The sequence below is a fragment of the Dama dama genome, chromosome 17 (assembly GCF_033118175.1).
Source record: "Dama dama isolate Ldn47 chromosome 17, ASM3311817v1, whole genome shotgun sequence".
NCBI lineage: Eukaryota > Metazoa > Chordata > Mammalia > Artiodactyla > Cervidae > Dama > Dama dama.
In genome coordinates, this window is record NC_083697.1 from 62409788 (window position 1) to 62430351 (window position 20564).

Below are 20564 nucleotides of genomic sequence, written 5' to 3' on the forward strand. Positions count from 1 at the left end.
GCGGCGGCGGCGGCCTCCCGGGGCCAGCGGGCCGGCGAGGGGGGCGGAGCCTGGCGGAAGGGGGCGGGGCGGGCAGCTGCTCGCGCCGCGCCGGGACTGCCGGGCTAGCGGGGCCCCGACCCCCGGCCGCCAGCTCGGCCCCCTCCCGCGCCGCCTGCCGAGTTTCTCGCCCCCTGGCCTCTCACCGCCTGACGGAGCAGGAGTGGCCCGCCCCGGGCCGGCCGGCGGCGGGCGTGAGGCCACCGGGAAGGGGTTGGGGGCGCCCGAGGGGCCGAGCATCCTTCCCCTCGGCCCGCCGGCCCCCGCCTCCCGCCTGCCCTCCGCCCGCCTGGCCGCTCCGCCCCTCCGTGACCCCCGGCCGCCCCCGGAGCCCGACGCGGTAAGTGCGACTTCCTCCTCGGCGCCGGGGAGGGGGCCGCGGCGGGTCGGCCGCGCACCGAGGCCCGCTCCCCGCCCCCACGCGACCCTCCCGCCGGGCCCTCGGGGAGGCGGCCCCGGGCGTCTCGCTCGGGAGGGTGGGCCAGGCGGGGACCTCCCGGGGCTCGAACCGCGGTCCGGCCTCCGGCCGCTCAGTCGCGAGCCCGGAGCGGCGTCTGGGCCGCTCTCGAGTTTTGCAAAGTTCTAGACGCGGCGTTTGTGGCCGGTGGGCTGCTGTCCAGAATCAGTGCTTCCTCCCCGTACTCTTCAATAAAACGTAACTGGAAACCATTCTGGATTTTTTTTTCCCCTCGTTACCCTCAGGCTACCATAAGCTAAGTTTTTAAGTAATTGCCTCACCCTGGGAGTGTGGAAAATAAGAAAGAGACTTTATTTCAAGAAAAACCAACGTGTCTGGTTGAAACTTTTTCATTTAGGCGTTTCAGTTCTGGTTGAAACTTTTTCATTTAGGCATTTCAGTCGTACGCAGAGATCAAAACATGATGAAGAAAGTTTGATGTATTAACGAGTAAAGCATTTCTGCCGTCTTTATTATCGATTCATTAATAAAATTTTTTTAATGATACATTTACAAAATTCACAGTACAGAAGAGATACGCGGTCTCGCCCCACCCAGCAACATTACCAGTTTCTTGCGCATTTTTCCAGAGATAATATATATGCCAATCTCTTTGCTTTAAAAAAAAAACACGGAAGTATTGTGTATTAAGTGCCTAGCAGTTATTGGTACCCAATAAATGGCAATTGTCCTTCCGTTTAAAAAAGTTTTAATAAGTCTTTTTGATTATTAGACCGCTGAAAAACCAATAATGACCTCTTTGGATTTTAAGCATAGTGAATATGACTATATTGTGAATGCGTATATTCTGTTGGCTTCTCAAAGCTATATAAATACTTTTACACAAAGGTGACACTGATATTTCGGGGTACTGGGAAAGGTAGGGAGAAATCAGTATGAAATTGTAAGAAAGTAGAACTTGATGTATATAATAGTTCCAAAAAGGACTTAAAGCAACTTAGTGTCCATATGGTACTGTGGGGTAAAACAAAACTAAATGAAAAGTTGAAGCAGAGCAGGGGAAAAAAGTCAAGGGTAAGATAATACCAAGTGCATAAGATCCTGAACTAGAGGCGAGTCCCAGTTTTGGCTCAGAACATCGCTGGCAGCCAGGGGGAAGAAAGAGGAATAAGGTAAGTTTCAGTGTATTTCAAATTCTGAGCTAAAAACAGACCAGTTCTTCTGCCTAAGCCCAGCATTTTCCAATAATTAGGCCTGAGAGGAAGGTTTTCTCATGGGGCCTAATAAAAAGAGATTGTTGTGATCAGTTGACAACATTTTTAAAGTATCTCTACAGAAACTGATAAATTTTGGCTAACAATGTACTTCAGTGTAGAGCAGTAGTAAGACTCTAAAGGTAAGCTCTGTAAAGGCATTAAGCCTTTCATAATGATCCATTCATAATGTGTAGAGTTACCTAGAATAGTATTTCCCAAACTGTGTTCTGAGGCATGAGAAATCAGTAGTTTATTTCTTGAAATAAGATTTTAGCTTAAATAAGTTTGAGATAACAAATTTCAGTAGTTTTTTGTTTTCTCAATTTCTTGGCTAATGTTACAGTTTACTTTTGTAAAGGGGGGTGTATTGTGTGACCTCCAAATTTATTTGATATGGACCACAAATTGAAAACCACTGAACCTATAGAAGTGGGTGGATTGCTTATCCTTCAAGCAGTCTTTGTGAATATTTCTTATAGCTGAGATTTGATAAGAATGAGAGAGCAAAGGGCCGGAGGTTTACCAATTTATTAAGAGCCAAAGTAAAGATAAAAGTAAAAGTCAGGATTTTAAAATGTGTGTATGTGCTCAGTTATGTCCGACGCTTTGCAACCCCTTGAACTGTAATCTGCCAGGCTTCTCTGTCCATGGAATTTCCCAGGCAAGAATACTGGAGCGGGATACCATTTCCTCTTCCAGGGGATCTTCCTGATCCGGGCATTGAACCAACATCTCTTTGCATTGGCAGGTGGGTTCTTTACCCCTGCGCCACCTAGGGAGCCCAGAATTTTAAAATATTTTACATCAAAGGAAAAGACTACTTTGCCCCAGAGTTCTTTTACAGTTCCTCATTGTTCTACAAATTGCCTGTTGGACCAAATGATCTCTAGAACTTCCTCCTGTTGTTCTGTGCTTCAGGGAACTTGGGATCTTGAATTAAGCTAGGTTTAGGCAAGTAGAACCCCTTAAAGGATGATTTTAATTATTCTTGGATATAGATACATTATTAACATTTGCTTTTTATTCCAAACACTACTGGCACTATTACTGTCAGACCTGGAATTCTGTAGCTATAAGACATCTTGGAAAGCATGGTACATAATGGAGAGGATTTGGAGCCAGAATATCTGGGATTGTGCCATTAATGTGCAGAGTTGTTTCCAGTAAGTTTATGAACCTCTCTGAATCTGTTTCCTTATTTGTAAGATTAGAATGATGACAGCATGCAGTTCATTCAATGAATGTTGAGCGTCTAATAGGTACTGAGTAGTAGAAAAACAGCTTTAAGAGTGCAAATAAAAATAATGTATCAAGAATCCTTTACTATAAATTATTTCCATTCCTTAGTATAGATGGCAAGTGTTTCAACAGCAAGAAATATCATCCTATCCAAATATATTTGGCCTGTTGAGTTTCCGATAGCAAGTAGTGAGAATTGAGAGAATGAGGGATGACTCCGTTCAGTTCTTGTGTTTGGATTTGGAGACTTAGGATAATGAGGGACACTTCTATAAGGAAGTATTCTATAAATCAGTGCTCCCCATGCTTTTTGGCACAGGGATGGGTTTCATGAAAGACAGTTTTTCCACAGATGGGGCGGGGGGTGGTGTTGTCTCAGGATGAGTCAAGCACAGTACATTTATTGTGCGCTTTATTTCTATTATTACTACATTAACCCTACCTCAGATCATCTGGCATTAGATCCGGGAGGTTGGGGATACTCTGCTATAAGTGATTCAATACTATATAAAATGTTACCATCCTGAAGATAAATTGAGGGCCAAAGGTATTCATTGTCTTCATTTATGTGCTCATGTCTTAGTGGTTTAAAACAACAAAAGAAGAAAGAAAAAAAAAAAAGAAAAAAAAATAAATAAAACAACAAAAGATTGTTTCTCAGTCTTGCTAAGTGTCCAGTTAGGGTCAGCAGGAGAGCTCTGTTCCAGTAGTCATTTAGCTCCCGGATCATGAGAGGCTCATCTTAACACCTGCTTCCACGTTTATTAGGCCGGGGGAAGGATGTGATAAATTGCACATTGGCTTTTAAAGACTTTTAATGACACATATAACTTCCACTGCCATTTCATTGGCCAAACAAGTCATATGACTGCAACCCAACTTCAAGGAGGAGGGGAAATGTAATTCTATCTTGTACCCAAAAAGAGGAGAATGGAGATAATCTTGGGATGGTCTTTTGGACTACAACTAAGCAGACTTTGTAGTTCAGTGAGTTAACACAGTCTGAATAAATCAAATCCAAACCATGTTTTTCAGTATTCTATTTAGGGAATAGAAAACAGCATTTCTTTGTGTATATGTAATCATAGAATTATGCTAATGAGACTTATAAAGAACATCTTTTATTAATTGGAACTGAAGTGCTTTTGAAAACTCCCAATTAGACAAAGTGTTTGGCCAAGTGAATTTCATTATTTTTTAATTATATGTCCATTCAGTAAACATTTGTTAAATGTGGTATTGTATGAGGCCCTGTGTTAGATCCCATGAGGGTAAAAAACTGTATGGGAAGTTTACACCCCAACAGAAAACAGCTATAATTGAATTCTGTCTCCTTTTTTTCTCTTTAAAATAACATAAACAGAATCTTTTAATATGATAAAACTTGGTTATGTTTATCTACATCATTACACTTTGCTTCTAATCATCTTTTTTGGTCTTAGGGATTATTTGGTGACGTTATAGAAAATTACTTAAACTAATGTAAGCAGAAAGAGTATTTTGTTGGAAAAGGGATATAGCTCTCTGTCCAAGAATCCAAGGGCAGGACGTGCAGTTGCTCAGAGGCAACTGGCATCTGCAACAGAAAGTTAGGAGCTGGAGCTGCTTTTCCTCTCCATATCTATAATTTCTTGCCAGTGTCTCTCTCCACACATACACTTTATTCCTCTTTTCTCTGTTGGCTGGCTTTCTCTGTTCTGCTCTTAAATGGGTGCATTTAACCTAAGAGTTCACACACTTAAAGGAAAAGAATTAGAGCCTTTGGCCATTTCAGAAGAACTAATTTTTTCTAAGTGCCACATCTTGGTTAGTTCTTAAGGTAATTTACTATCAGAGTCTGGAAATGATAGAGTTGGCCCTAAAGTATAACACATTAGGGTAATTGACAACTTTGTAATAGAGAGAGAGGCAGTTCTAATCGCTTAGGCTGAAAGAAACCTGTGATGTCCATGAAAGCACTACTACATAATTAACGTCAGCTGGCAAATCTAGTGAGACAGGCTGATTAGAATAATCAGGATAAGAAGGTAGAACTGGAGCTGACTTGTAGCAACAATATCCCCTCCCAGAACACTGGCAGGTGCCATCTCCATTGTAATGCTGTCAGCCATCTCTTCCCTCTCCCAAGGTACAGATTACTGAATTGTCTAATGCTTATAAATCACCTACTTCTGATGCTAATACAGGGCTCCCTTGTTTCTTCCCATGACTAATAATGCAGGAAGACTGCTTTTCTATTCTTTTCTATCCTTCAAACTGGTCTAGACAGTCTCCTTGGACATTTTACCCTTTAACGTGCCATTGCTGTATTTCTCCACCAACTTAACCTATTTTTATTGTCAATAAATTTCCATTCTTTTTCTCTGAACTGTGTACTTAGCTTTTCTACCAGAGTTTCCTTGCCATTCTTTACCTATGCAGTGTCTCCATTCATTTGAGTTGAAAAACATCCATAGCTTCACCTCAGCAGATGGCTGAAGGGATGGACTGTGGAGAGGTATATGTTACCTGGAAGAGGGCATCCCCAGGAGAAAAGAGTTAACAACAGAGGAAGGTGAGTAAAAGCTGTGTATGAGATTAGGTGGGATTTATCAGGGCTATATGTTAGGCTAAAAAAGGCAAAAAGAGGAATGAGTTTGGGTTCAGATTGTAGAACATCTGCAGCCTCATTTAAAACATTCTTAACAGTCTTGTTGCTGTGGAAATGATTGGGTTTTCTTGGGTTCAGACTTACAAAACTGCTGTGGGCTTGTTTACTCAGAAGATATCAGACAGGAACCACAGCTGGCTGGCAAGGCAGCATCACATATTCCTCATCAGTGCTGTGATCCTCACAGCAGGCCGTGTAAGCAGTTTATGGAGACACCTGGGAGACATCTCCCCACGTGAAAGCTTAGGTGCTAGGAAGCAAAGCTCACATCAGGTAGGTCCCAGAGCCGGCTTGGCTTAAAGCCTCATGTCCCACAGGAGACATTGTCTCTTCTATGACTCCATAGATTTAACTTCAGGGTCCCCTCGAGGGATGTGCCAGTTTCAAGAGCTATCACACCTAGGAAAGTCAAAGCCATTGCTGCTTATGAGGTATTTATAGTTCATTATAATTCCTCTGAGTCCAGATGCAAACTTACTAATCAGGGGGATCATTTTTACTTGAGGAATGTTGCCAGGTAACATAGTTAGCATACCTACTTCATTAGATTGCCAAGGAAGTAGAACCAAGAGAGTTAACTGAAGGTTGGTAGTAGAAGAGAAAAAGGTTTTACCCACACTTGTCATTATCCACAGTGTCTTCCATAGCCCTTTTCATTCGGGAAGTATTCAGTAATATTCATTTTGTTAACTTTACTGTTGTGTGTTTTAACTCTTTTCATGACAGGAAGTATGAGATAGAGGGAAATAGAGAAGAGAAAGGTAAGGCTGGAAGGTGGGCCAGGACCATTAGATTGTCAAAAACACTAAATTCCATACCAAAGAGCTTGGCTTTTATTTTTGGGGGGTCACGGGGTGGGGGAGGTTTTAACTAAGAGTGATGGGATCAAGAATTACACTTTGAAAGGTTAACTTTGGCTGTGGTTTGGAGAGCAAGTTAGAGATTTAGATTTGAGGACATTTGGCTCATTTCTACTGAGTCTGCCCTTCTTTGGGCAGAGGGTCCTCTGATAAGCAGAAAGAAGGGAGACTCAGTTCTGTGATCTGCAGAGTTTAGAATTACTGGACAGATTCTGCGTGGTACATTGGATGGAGGGGCCACACCACTCGTTTTTCTAAGTTTATTTACCATCCCCCCTCCCAGCTTGGAGACTGGGAGTTTGAGAGAATGGCTCTGAACTGCCTGAGAACATTGGATTAACACTAAGAAATAACCCTTGCGTCCACTGGTCTCCACTGATCACCATGTGACTTACTTAGATTGCCTTCTTTTGCTTTTTACCGGAGTTAAATTATAAAACAGTCATTTGGTGGCTTTCTCTCTTCTTTCCTTCTTGTTTTGTTTTTTAGTTCTTGGTTATAGGTCAAGCCAGGGAGTTTCTTTAATGGCTAACTGGTTTAACGTTTGTAGTGATTAACCATTTCTAATTATAAGCTGTTGAGAAATGGTGCTTTACGTTTTTCTCCTGTTGTTTACATTGACCTTTTTATCCTTTCCTTACCCAGCTTAACACTGTTCTATCTAATATAAAATGCAGTTTGTAAAATCTGATTGGGCCTACCACAGAGTCAAGTTAATCTGTGATTGACACATTGTGTTCCAAGAACTCAGGCAGTTTTGCTTGGTTATATTAGTGTCTCAAGAGTACTGATGGCTCACTTTTTTCCATCACTGTAAAGCTACAGACAAGACAGAAACACTTACTGGATTTTGTTCAAGTCAGTAAAAACCAAAATTATAGCTATCCAGATTATTACTTTTTATGGCACATGGGACAGCTGTGCACATGCCTAACAAAGCATCTGGCAGGAAGTTAGCAGTGGTTTGCCATCATATTTATGGTATTAAGACGTTCATGCTTGTCACAACAAACATATATTCACAAAATCGGGAGTGGGCAGCAAGGAAATCTTTTTTACCTGTCACAAGTCAAAGGGCTATTTAAAAGTAAATATTTTGTTATTATTGGGCTTCCCTTGTAGCTTAGTTGGTAAAAGAATCTGCCTGCAATGCAGGAGACCCGAGTTCGATTCCTGGGTCGGGAAGATCCCCTGGAGAAGGAAATGGCAATCCATTCCAGTATTCTTGCCTGGAGAATCCCATGGACAGAGGAGCCTGGCAAGCTGCAATCCCAGAGGTTGCAAGAGTTGGACCAATACTTAGCGACTACACCACCACCACCATTTTGTTACAATTATGCTGTAGTCTTCAGAATGTCAGTTGTGATAACTTGTATAGATAAGTTGGGGATACAAAGTCCATAAAATATTAATTTAGCTGAATTTTTAAATGTTACTTGCTCTTCTACTGTCTGTAAGTACTGATACACTGTTGAGAGATGAAAAGGTACTTTTGATATTAATGTGGGTCAGCACTTCATCCTATAAGAATTAGTGACAGGTTGGCAGGGAGCTTAAGTGGGGCAGGATCTGTGAGGCATTTGTACTTGGTGAATAAATGCCACATTGGCACTTAATTGTAATAAAGTTGAACTTAATAGTATGTTGTTACATTATGAGTGATATGTTAAGTCTGTTCTATGGCTGTCTTCTAAATAGCTAACCTTGATAACCTAGATATCAAATCAACTATACTCTGAATCTGCTTCCCAGTTTGGACAATGGTGGTAATTACCTACTCTACTTCTCACAAAGTAGTCATGAGCTGCAAATGAGAATACCTTAAAAACAAGAAGCAGTGGGATATCCTTGACAGTGTATGGTCTTTACAATCAGTCCTGGATTCAAATTGAACCCTGCTACTCATCATTTATTAATATATGTAATCTCACTTCATTTCAATGGCCTCATCAGTTCAGTTGCTCAGTTGTGTCCAACTCTGCGACCCCATGGACTACAGCACACCAGGCTTCCCTGTCCATAACCAACTCCCAGAGCCTACTCAGATTCATGTTCGTCGAGGCAGTGTGCCATCCAGCTGTCTCATCCTCTGTTGTCCCCTTCTCCTCCTGCCTTCAGTCTTTCTCAGAATCAGGGTCTTTTCCAGTGAGTCAGTTCTTCGCATGAGGTGGCCAAAGTGTTGGAGTTTCAGCTTCAGCATCAGTCCTTCCAATGAATATTCAGGACTGATTTCCTTTAGGATGGACTGGTTGGATCTCCTTGCAGTCCAACGGACTCTCAAGAGTCTTCTCCAACACCACAGTTCAAAAGGATCAATTCTTCGGCGTTCAGCTTTCTTTATGGTTCAACTCTCACATCCATACATGACTACTGGAAAAACTATACCTTTGACTAGATGGACCTTCGTTGGCAAAGTAATGTCTCTGCTTTTTAATATGCTTTCTAGATTGGTCATTGCTTTTCTTCCAAGCAGATATGAAGATGACACCACCCTTATGGCAGAAAGCAAAGAAGAACTAAAGAGCCTCTTGATCAAAGTGAAAGAGGAGAGTGAAAAAGTTGGCTTAAAACTCAACATTCAGAAAACTAAGATCATGGCATCCAGTCCCATCACTTTATGGCAAATAGATGGAAAACAGTGACAGACTTTAATTTTGAGGGCTCCAAAATGACTGCAGTGTCCTCATATATAAGGGTAAAAGGGATGAACCCTGTTTCCCAAGTGACTGTAACAACCAAATGCCACATTCAGTATAAAGTATTACACGTTACCTTGCACATTTACACATTCACAAAATGGTAGCTGCTGTTACAAATTCAAATTCTTTCTTGATACTTGTACACGCTACCTCCTGAATCCCATTTAAATGAAGACAAAACCAAAGATGGAGGAGGTGAAGTGCCTTGTTCAAATTATGCGCTAGCTGGTGAGAGGCTCGATTATTGGCTCACGTTTTTTCTGCTGTGTCACTTGGGGTACCAGTAATAAGTGATTGTGTGGGACAGTGAGAGCAGAAACACCCCCACCAGCTACCTCTGCACTGGCTCATGGCTTTAACCTAGTGCACGTTCTTCCCTCTGTAAAATGTACCTACTGATCCTGAAGACCGAGAGATCACTCATGGCTGAGTAGGCTGCTCCAGGGCAGACCTGCGTGACTTTGGGCCTACCCGCTGAGTTGGGTACTTACGAAAGTTGGTTGTGTTTACTCACAAACCTGTTTTTAACTGTTATGCTTGTTACAGTAACTATTAAACATTAATAAACATGTAAAGGGAGTGTAAGGAAATGACGTTTTTTATTCTTGAAAATTAAGTTGACTGCTTTGGTATATCATCTCAATATAAAGGAAACAGCAGATTAGCTATCAAATTTGATGAAGCCTAGAAAACTGTAAAAGACTAGGGGGAAAATCCTCAAAGTCGAAAGCAAAGCCTGTCAAAGTGTTCAAATCCATGGTCCAGCTAACTGGTTCTTTAGGCTATTAGTGATTCTCAAGGAATCTCCAAGCCAGACTTCAATAGTATGTGAACTGTGAACTTCCAGATGTTCAAGCTGGTTTTAGAAAAGGCAGAGGAACCAGAGATCAAATTGCAAACATCTGTTGGATCATAGAAAAAGCAAGAGAATTCCAGAAAAATATCTAATTTATTGATTATGCCAAAGTGTTTGTCTGTGTAGATCACAACAAACTGTAGAAAATACTTAAAGAGATGGGAATACCAGACCACCTTACATACCTCCTGAGAAATCTGTATGCAGGTCAAGAAGCAACAGTTAACTGGACATGGAACAACAGACTGGTTCCAAATTGGGAAAGGAGAGCGTCAAGGTTGTATATTGTCACCCTGCTTATTTAACTTATATGCAGAGTACATCATGCAAAATGCCAGGCTGGATGAAGCACAAGCTGGAATGAAGATAGCCGGGAGAAATATCAATAACCTCAGATATGCAGATGATACCACCTTATGGCAGAAGGTGAAGAAGAACTAAAGAGCCTCTTGATGAAGTGAAAGAGGTGAAAAAGCTGGCTTAAATCCACATTCAGAAAACTAAGATGGCATCCAGTCCCATCACTCCATGACATCTAGATGGAGAAACAGTGAAAACAGTGACAGACTATTTTCTCGGGCTCCAGAATCACTGCAGATGGTGACTGCAGCCATGAAGTTAACAGACGCTTGCTATTTGGAAGAAAAGCTATGGCTAACAGCATATTAAAAAGCAGAGACGTTACTTTGCTACAAAGGTCCATCTAGTCAAGGCTATGGTTTTTCCAGTAGTCATGTATGGATGTGAGAGTTGGACCATAAAGAAAGCTGAGCACCAAAGAATTGATGCTTTTGAACTGTGGTGTTGGAGAAGACTCTTGAGAGTCCATTGGACTGCAAGGAGATCCAACCAGTCCATCCTAAAGGAGATCAGTCCTGAATATTCATTGGAAGGACTGATGCTGAAGCTGAAGCTCCAGTACTTTGGCCACCTAATGTGAAGAACTGACTCATTGGAAAAAAACCCTGATGCTGGGAAAGATTGAAGGCAGGAGGAGAAGGGGACGACAGGAGGAGATGGCTGGATGGCATCACCGACTCGATGGACATGAGTCTTGAGTAAACCCGAGAGTTGGTGATGGACAGGGAGGCCTGGTGTGCTGTGGTCCATGGGGTCACCAAGAGTTGGATGTGACTGAGTGACTGAACTGAACTGAAGGAAGTAAGGAGCCCACACTGGAATGTAAATTAACTACATCACTAAGCACAGTGTTTGGATCCACTGACACTTTTTTCATGGTAAGACTTTCTCCTTGAAGGAAGCATGTTGCTTCCTGACCTGCATACAGATTTCTCAAGAGGCAGGTCAGGTGGTCTGGTATTCCTAACTCAGAATTTTCCGCAGTTTGTTGTGATCCACACAGTCAAAGGCTTTGGTATGGTCAATAAAGCAGAAGTAACATGTTTTTCTGGAACTGTCTTGCTTTTTGGATGATCCAGTGGATGTTGGCAATTTGATCTCTGGTTCCTCTGCCTTTTCTAAATCCAGCTTGAACATCTGAAAGTTCACAGTTCACATACTGTTGAAGCCTGGCTTGGAGAACTTTGAGCATTATTTTGCTAGCATGTGAGATGAATGCGATTGTGTGGTAGTTTGAGCATTCTTTGGCATTGCCTTTCTTTGGGATTGGAATGAAAACTGACCTTTTCCAGTCCTGTGGCCACTGCTGAATTTTCCAAATTTGCTAGCATATTGAGTGCAGCACTTTCACAGCATCATCTTTTAGGATTTGAAATAGCTCAACTGGAATTCCATCACCTCCACTAACTTTGTTCGTAGTGACGCTTCCTAAGGCCCACTTGACTTCACATTCCAGGATGTCTTGCTCTAGGTGAGTGATCACACCATCGTGATTATCTGGGTCAAGACAATCATTTTTGTACAATTCTTCTGTGTATTCTTGCCACCTCTTCTTAATATCTTCTGCTTCTGTTAGGTCCATACCATTTCTGTCCTTTATTATGCCCATCTTTGCATGAAATATTCCCTTGGTATCTCTAATTTTCTTGAAGAGATCTCTAGTCTTTCCCATTCTGTTGTTTTCCTCTATTTCTTTTCACTGATCATTGAGGAAGACTTATCTCTCCTTGCTATTCTTTGGAACTCTGCATTCAGATGGGTATATCTTTCCTTTTCTCCTTTGCTTTTCACTTCTTTTCTTTTCACAACTATTTGTAAGACCTCCTCAGACAGCTCTTGTGCTTTTTTGCATTTCTTTTTCTTGGGGATGGTCTTGAATCCTATCTCCTGTACAATGTCATGAACCTCCATCCATAGTTCTTCAGCACTCTGTCTATCAGATCTAATCCCTTGATTCTATTTCTCACTTCCACTGTATAGTCATAAGGGATTTGATTTAGGTCATACCTGAGTGGTCTAGTGGTTTTCTCCACTTTCTTCAATTTAAGTCTGAATTTGGTGATAAGGAGTTAATGATCTGAGCCACAGTCAGCTCCTACTCTTATTTTTACTGACTGTATAGAGCTTCTCCATCTTTGGCTGCAATCAATCTGATTTTGGTGTTGACCATCTGGTAATATCCATGTGTAGAGTCTTCTCTTGTGTTGTTGGAAGAGGGTGTTTGCTATGACCAGTGCATTCTCTTGGCAAAACTCTATTAGCCTTTGCCCTGCTTCATTCTGTACTCCAAGGCCAAATTTGCCTGTTACTCCAGGTATCTCTTAACTTCCTACTTTTGCATTCCAGTCCCCTATAATGAAAAGGACATCTTTTTTGGATGTTAATTCTCAAAGATCTTGTAGGTCTTCATAGAACCAATTTCAGCTTCTTCAGCATTACTGGTTGGGGCATAGACTTGGATTCCTGTGATATTGAATGGTTTGCCTTGGAAATGAACAGAGATCATTCTATCGTTTTTGAGACTGCATCCAAGTACTGCATTTTGGACTCGCTTGTTGACTATGATGGCTACTCCATTTCCTCTAAGGGATTCTTGCCCACAGTAGTAGATATAATGGTTATCTGAGTTAAATTCATCCATTCCAGTCCATTTTAGTTTGCTGATTCCTAAAATGTCGACGTTCACTCTTGCCTTCTCCTGTTTGACCACTTCCAATTTGCCTTGATTCATGGACCTAACATTCCAGGTTCCTATGCAGTATTGCTCTTTACAGCATCAGACCTTGCTTCCATCACCAGTCTCATCCACAACTGGGTGTTGTTTTTGCTTTGGCTCCATCTCTTCATTCTTTCTGGAATTATTTCTCCACTGATCTCCAGTAGCATGTTGGGTACCTACCGGCCTGGAGAGTTCATCTTTCAGTATCCTATCTTTTTGCCTTTTCATACTGTTCATGGGTTTCTCAAGGCAAGAATACTGAAGTGGTTTGCCATTCACTTCTCCAGTGGACCACATTTTGTCTATCTATCTATCTATATGTTAGTTGCTCAGTCATGTCCACCTCTTTGCAACTAACATACATATATAAGGATACAGTATCCTTCTTTCTTAACCTATTTATGTTAATATTAGCATTCATATAGTCACCTAGGCTTCCCTCATAGCTGAGTTGGTAAAGAATCTGCCTGCATTGCAGGAGACGGGTTCATTTCCTCGGTCGGGAAGATTCGCTGGAGAAGGAAATGGCAACCTACTCCAGTATTCTTGCATGAAGAACCCTGTGGACAGAGGAGCCTGGCAGGCTACAGTCCATGGAGATGTAAGAGTCGGACACGACTTAGTGACTCAACCCCCATAGCCATCCATGTTTGAAAATGCTGTCTTCTTTGACCCCTTCCTATCCATTTGACATGGGCATTTTATAAGGCCTGACCCTGTAATAGGTTTTAACAGCCACTCCCCTTTCAGATCACATTGCTTCTAGCCAAGTTTACTATCCTGTCACCTCAAAGAGTTTTCTAACTGATTTTCCCACCAATGGCATCTTCCCTTACAAATCCATTCTTCACCTGCCAAATTAATTTTTTTGAGGCATACTTAAATTTTCAACTCAAGAACCTCATCTTTTCCAGAATAAAAGACATATTTACTCCTTGATAATTAGTAAAGGTTTCATTCAAAACCCTCTTCTGCTGTATTTTAAGACCTTTCAGATGAAGGTCTGTGCCATTAATTTAGTCATTTATTCTTTGGTCTAAATTCAGGAAATGTTTGAATGTTGTGCACTATACAAGTTGTTAGGAGTATAGTGACCCCTGCCCTGATGGATTTTACGGTCTAGTTTCTCATCTTTGAGTTCTTTCTACATATAGCACAATTTATTGAGTTTATATAATTACAGGATTCTTTTTTACCTTTATAATGTTTGCTTTTATGAGTTTGGAAAAGAGGTACAGAGTATCTGATATATTTCTGGAATTAAAGTTAAATCTCACATCTTTCCTGATCTAGGTACTTAATGAACATTTTCTGCTATCACACATTTTAAAATTTTAGTGAAATTAAATGTCTTCAAATTGTTAAAATAAGCCAAATTCTGCTAAAAGACTTAATTTGACAGAATTACCAAACTTTAAAAGTTTCTTTGAAATCTTATGTTGTAACTTATTTTAGTTGAGAGGAAAACTGGGGAGGTGAAGCGTGGCTGAGTTAGGACAGTGAATTAGTTCCTGATGTGTTTTATGCCTTATATATTACTGGTATATAAAACATATACCATATATATGTTTTATGACATATGTATATTTAGTGTATATTGAAACGATAGGAATAAATTCATTAAAATTGATTACTCATAAAACAGACACTGTTGTTTGTGAAAACTCCATGTGCAGAGAGGTTTGTATAATAGTGATTACCCATATAAACCAGTTACTGGATGGCTGTAATTTGAATTGCTGAGTGAAGCCATAGCTTTGAAAGCCACACTGTTGCCGTGAGCTCATCAGCCATCTATCTTAATGACATCTCAGTGTTGCTATTGTCATATTGAATAACTTCATCTTTTAAATTCACAAACTTAACATTTGAGCAGTTTTGAAGCAGAAGTTGCATGTGGATTCCTTAATTACATTTTGAAAAATGTGTTCATAATTGACACATCTATTTTAAACAATGTGTGACCCTTTGTATTCCAAGTTTAAGTGAAGCAAAGTTGTTAAAACAAGAAAGAGTTACAGAATATAATTTGATAATCAATTTGAAAAAAATGTTATGTCAATCTTAAGAGACATTTGTTGTTTAGCCAATAGATGTCAAAGTGATAAAAATTTTATACCCAAAGAACAAAATAGAAAAAAAGAAATTCTTAGAGTAATATGTTGTGAATTTTCCTAAGTTGAAAAAATACTAAAGAGGTTTTCTCACCAGCAGTACATGTTTTCTAATGTTCTTTTTAACATTCAATTCTTAAGTTTATTTTATAATTCCAGAAGTGTACTTTTCAAGTATATGTCTTTTATTATTGCTGTTATAGCTACTGGATTCATTCATTCATTAGAGAAATACTTATTCAGCATCTGTCTTTCAGATACTGTTCTAAGTGCTAGGTACAGCTGTGAGCCAAAGTTCTACCGCAGCTAATTTGTGGTGAGCATAAAAGTAACAAATAAGGGAATAAACATCTAATATGCCTGATGGTGACAAGTGCTATTAAAAAAAAGGAAGAGGGTCAAGGAGATAGTGATGATGGATCTAATTTTTATGTGTAACCCTTGCAAACCATTTTGATAATTTAACAGTGTAATGACTTTAGATATGTATTGATCTTTCATCAGTAATTATTCCAAGAAGTACTTCTCATCAGAATTGCATAAATTTTTGAGTGAAACAATATGATATTGTATAGTAAAAGTTACTGGGACAGAAGAAAAAGTGTTATTTAAATAAACTCTGAATTCCATGCCATGAAAACATTAATGCTTAAGTTTACTACATTACATATTTTTCATAAGGAAAATATTTGGCCCAAGAATTCAGTGTTAACTCTGGGAAGTAGTTCTATAGACCCTTTTCTATCATGGTGACTATAGCAAGCTACTTTATCAATAGATAATCTTTAATAGATGTTAAAGATTTTTTCCCCAAAATACATATCCAGGCTTAAGCTTAGGCAGAAATTGTTAGAGACCTAGCTATGAAGGATTTTCCAGCAAACTCTGTCTTTGAGGAGGATTTTCCAACTTTGCTTACCTAAATTCTCTACATTTGTTATCATTACCCTTACTCAACTTGACATTTAAAATTTTTCTTGTATCAATTATTAGAGGAGAAACTAAAGAATTAAATAAAATAACAGAATTAGATCTTTTATTTTAAATATTTTATTTTAATGGTCATGTTGTCCTCTAAGTTCTAATTTTTCTTTGATTAAACTTGCTAGAAGGGAAGAGATTTTTTAGAGCTAGGTCTCTAATTCTTTTTATTTCTTTATTCTTTAGTTTCTCCTCTAATCTTTATTATTTCATGACTCCTTCTTTTAGAGGGATTTTCAACTTGAATAGACGGCTTAGTGTATGTCTTTTCTTTCCTTTTAAAATAACCAATGGATTTAGAAAGTCACAGTCTTAACGGTAGAGGAATTATCCCACCTACAGTGACTATCCAAGCCGTCCACTGTGCTTAGGTACCATCCCTTTTTCTTTTATCAAAGTCTTACTTTTTTTGCTCCAGTGCTCCCACCTACAATCATCAGTCTCACCTTCCTGTTGGATCATTCTCATCATTCTAATATGTTCCATATATTTAAAATCAACAAATACGTAGACAAAATAGATCCATTACCTTGATTCCTCTCAATTCTTCCAGCCATTGTCTCATTCCATAGCCTCACCATGGAGCAGAATTTTCTGAAGGTGGTGTCTGTAGATGCTGTTTCTTATTTCTCATCTACCGTTAACTCTTCAACCCATCACAATCTGGATTTTGTCCCCAACCCTTTACTGAAACTGTTCCTATCTGATTTGGCAAAATTTTTATGTTGCCAATGCTATGGACATTTTTCTTCACACATGACCCAACCTCTTATTTGACATAGTGACCATGCCTTTTGCCTTGAAACACCTGTGTTCCTTGACTTGCCCAACACCAGACCCTGCAGTTTTCCTCTGCTTCATTGGGTATTCCTTCTTGGTGTCCTTTGGTGCCTCTATCTGGTAGAGTTCTTTGGAGCTTGGAACTGAGTTCCAGGAACATTTTTCCAGCTATCTAACATCTCCATCTAGATGTCCCAAAGTTACCTCTAACTTAAAAAGAAATGAACAGTAATTTTTAAAATATAGCTAATGAGGGAGTACGAAAATGACTGGATATAAGATAAATGTACTCAGTATTTTTACTATAATGGCAACAGCCATGTGGAAATGCTAGAAAAAAATGCATTTACAACAGTGAGAAAATGAGAAAAGAACATAATAAAAATTTTAATAAGGCACAGGGTCTATAGACAAAATATTTAAAAACCCTATTGTTGAGCATAAGATCTGAGTAAACTAAAAACAAAACAAAACATGTATGCTTTGATGTGAAGCCTTGATATGATAAAATGCCAGTCATCTTAAAGTTAATACACAAATGTAATACAATCCCAATTAGAATCTTAATAGGGTTGAAGTTTTCTTGAGAGGATTGAGTAATACTGAAGTATATATGGAAGAGTACATACTCAAAATTAGTTTAAAAATTATTGTATAAGAATATATGTGGAGATGGGAACTTTAACAGATATTTAACATTTTATAAATGTACTGGAATTAAAACACTAATATTGGCATAAAAATAGACAAATAGTGGAACAGAATTATCATCCTGAATTGTTAAAATTCGTAACAAAAATACCTCAATTCAGTGGGAAGAAGGTGGTTTATATCAAAATGATGTTGGTAATAGAGGGCTCATACTGGAAATATGACTACTGCACAATTGCACTCGTCTCACACGCTAGCAAAGTAATGCTCAAAATTCTCCAAGCCAGGCTTCAACAATACGTGAACTGTGAACTTCCAGGTGTTCAAACTGGATTTAGAAAAGGCAGAGGAACCAGAGATCAAATTGTCAACATCCGCTGGATCATCCAAAAAGCAAGAGAGTTCCAGAAAAACATCTATTTCTGCTTTATTGACTATGCCAAAGCCTTTGACTATGTGGATGGACAGTTTCACAACAAACTGGAAAATTCTGAAAAAGATGGGAATACCAGACCACCTGACCTGGTATGACCTGGGGGGGTCCGTCTAGTCAAGGCTATGGTTTCTCCAGTGGTCATGTATGGATGTGAGAGTTGTATGATGAAGAAAGCTGAGCGCTGAAGAATTGATGCTTTTGAACTGTGGTGTTAGAAATCTGTATGCAGGTCAGGAAGCAACAGTTAGAACTGGACATGGAACAACAGACTGGTTCCAAATAGGAAAAGGAGTACGTCAAGGCTGTATATTCTCACCCTGCTTATTTAACTTATATGCACAGTACATCGTGTGAAATGCTGGACTGGATGAAGCACAAGCTGGAATCAAGATTGCCAGGAGAAATATCAGTAACCTCAGATATGCAGATGACACCACCCTTATGGCAGAAAGTGAAGAAAAACTAAAGAGCCTCTTGATGAAAGTGAAAGAGGAGAGTGAAAAAGTGGGCTTAAAGCTCAACATTTAGAAAGCTAAGACCATGGTATCCAGTCCCATCACTTCATGGCAAATAGATGGGGAAACAGTGGCAGACTTTATTTTGGGGGGCTCCGAAATCACTGCAGAGGGTGACTGCAGCCATGAAGTTAAAAGATACTTGCTCCTTGGAAGAAAAGCTATCACCAACCTAGACAGCATATTGAAAAGCAGAGACATTACTTTGCCAAAAGAGGTCCGTCTAGTCAAGGCTATGGTTTCTCCAGTGGTCATGTATGGATGTGAGAGTTGTATGATGAAGAAAGCTGAGCGCTGAAGAATTGATGCTTTTGAATTGTGGTGTTAGAGAAGACTCTTGAGAGTCCCTTGGACTGCAAGGAGATCCACCCAGTCCATCCTAAAGGAAATCAGTCCTGAATGTTCATTGGAAGGACTGATGCTGAAGCTGAAACTCCAATACTTTGGCCACCTAATGCAAAGAGCTGACTCATTGGAAAAGACCCTGATGCTGTGAAAGATTGAGGGTGGGAGGAGAAGGGGACAACAGAGGATGAGATGGTTGGATGGCATCACCAACTCAATGGAGATGAGTTTGGGTAAACTCTAGGAGTTGGTGATGGACAGGGAGGCCTGGCGTGCTGCAGTCCATGGGATTGCAAAGAGTCGGACACGACTAAGCAATTGAACTGAACTGACTGATAATACTTACTGTTGACTAGTGGGCCTGTGAAAATAAGAAGGATACCCTCACTTTAGTTTTGAAAATATGAATTATATGAAAGTTAACTTATCTTTTCAAACTTAAAATAGACATACTTTCAACCCAGCAATTCCACTTCTGTGAATAAATTACATAGATAACAAAAGTCTCACAAGGATTTTTATTTCAAAATTATTTTAATAGCATAAAACAAGCGTAAAATCAATCTGCATGCCCACTAGCAAGGAAATAGTTTAATAAATTGCGTTTTACAGTTATGAAATGTTATGCAACTATTAAAAAGGTCATGATTAGTTTACATTTCCATGTGTATAATTTTGGAGATAAAATCAAAATGCCAAAAATACGTATACAATATGATCTCTTTTATAAAACAAAATCATAAAAACTCCTACATATATGTATGTAAGTTTGGATATGAATTTTATAACTATGGAGAAAGATGTGAAAGGTTATACACCAAGCTGTCAGCATTGATTACCAGGAAGAATGAGTGGGGAAGATCTACAAAATAAGTATCTCAGTGAAGAAAAGCATGCAGCGTCAGCCTGCTGATGTAGAAGGAGGGGGCAGGGCATTATATATACATGCATATGTATGTATTTATGTAACTAAACCCATGATTATTACAGTAGTGGTTAAAAACTGCTGCTTGGCCTTTGCCAACCGAAGATCCTGCTGCTGCTAAGTCACTTCAGTAGTGTCTGACTCTGAGACCCCGTAGACGGCAGCCTGCTAGGCTCCCTTGTCCCTGGGATTCTCCAGGCAAGAACACTGGAGTGGGTTGCCATTTCCTTCTCCAGTGCATGAAAGTGAAAAGTGAAAGTGAAGTCGCTCAGTCGTGTCCGACTCTTAGCGGCCCCATGGACCGCAGCCCACCAGCCTCCTCCGTCCGTGAGATTTTCCAGGCAAGAGGACTGGAGTAGGGTGCCATTGCCTTCTCCGACCGAAGATCCTAGTTTCCCTTTAATCAGAAAGCCTGTTTCAGGGGCTAATCTCCCACCTGCATCTCTAGCCTACTCAGAAGAGCTTCTCTACTGAAGAGGTATTTATTTAATGCATTTCTCATTCCTCTGTGACAAGGGTCTTTGGCCCCTCTTGGGACTGGAGGCGTGCTTCCACATTTTAACATTCACGTCTTTGGATTTCTTCTCTATCACATATTGAGAAATGTCTGGCATCTCAATGGCCTTTAAAGTCCATTCTTGTGTTCAGGCTTCAACCAGTCAACCAAACAGCAAAACAGTTAAAATTAGTGATTGGAGCTGGCACATTGTAAATGGACTCT

At 40.0% G+C, this 20564-nt stretch overlaps 1 protein-coding gene across 1 annotated transcript in view; it reads left to right on the forward strand.

Annotated features, from left to right (window-relative positions):
- Nucleotides 1–307: 307 nt before the first annotated feature.
- Nucleotides 308–20564, forward strand: part of KLHL5 (kelch like family member 5) — an 83370-nt gene continuing 63113 nt past the window's right edge. The window contains exon 1 of the mRNA XM_061164573.1: nt 308–379. The gene's annotated coding sequence lies outside the window, so the exon portion shown is untranslated. The remainder of the gene's footprint in view (nt 380–20564) is intronic.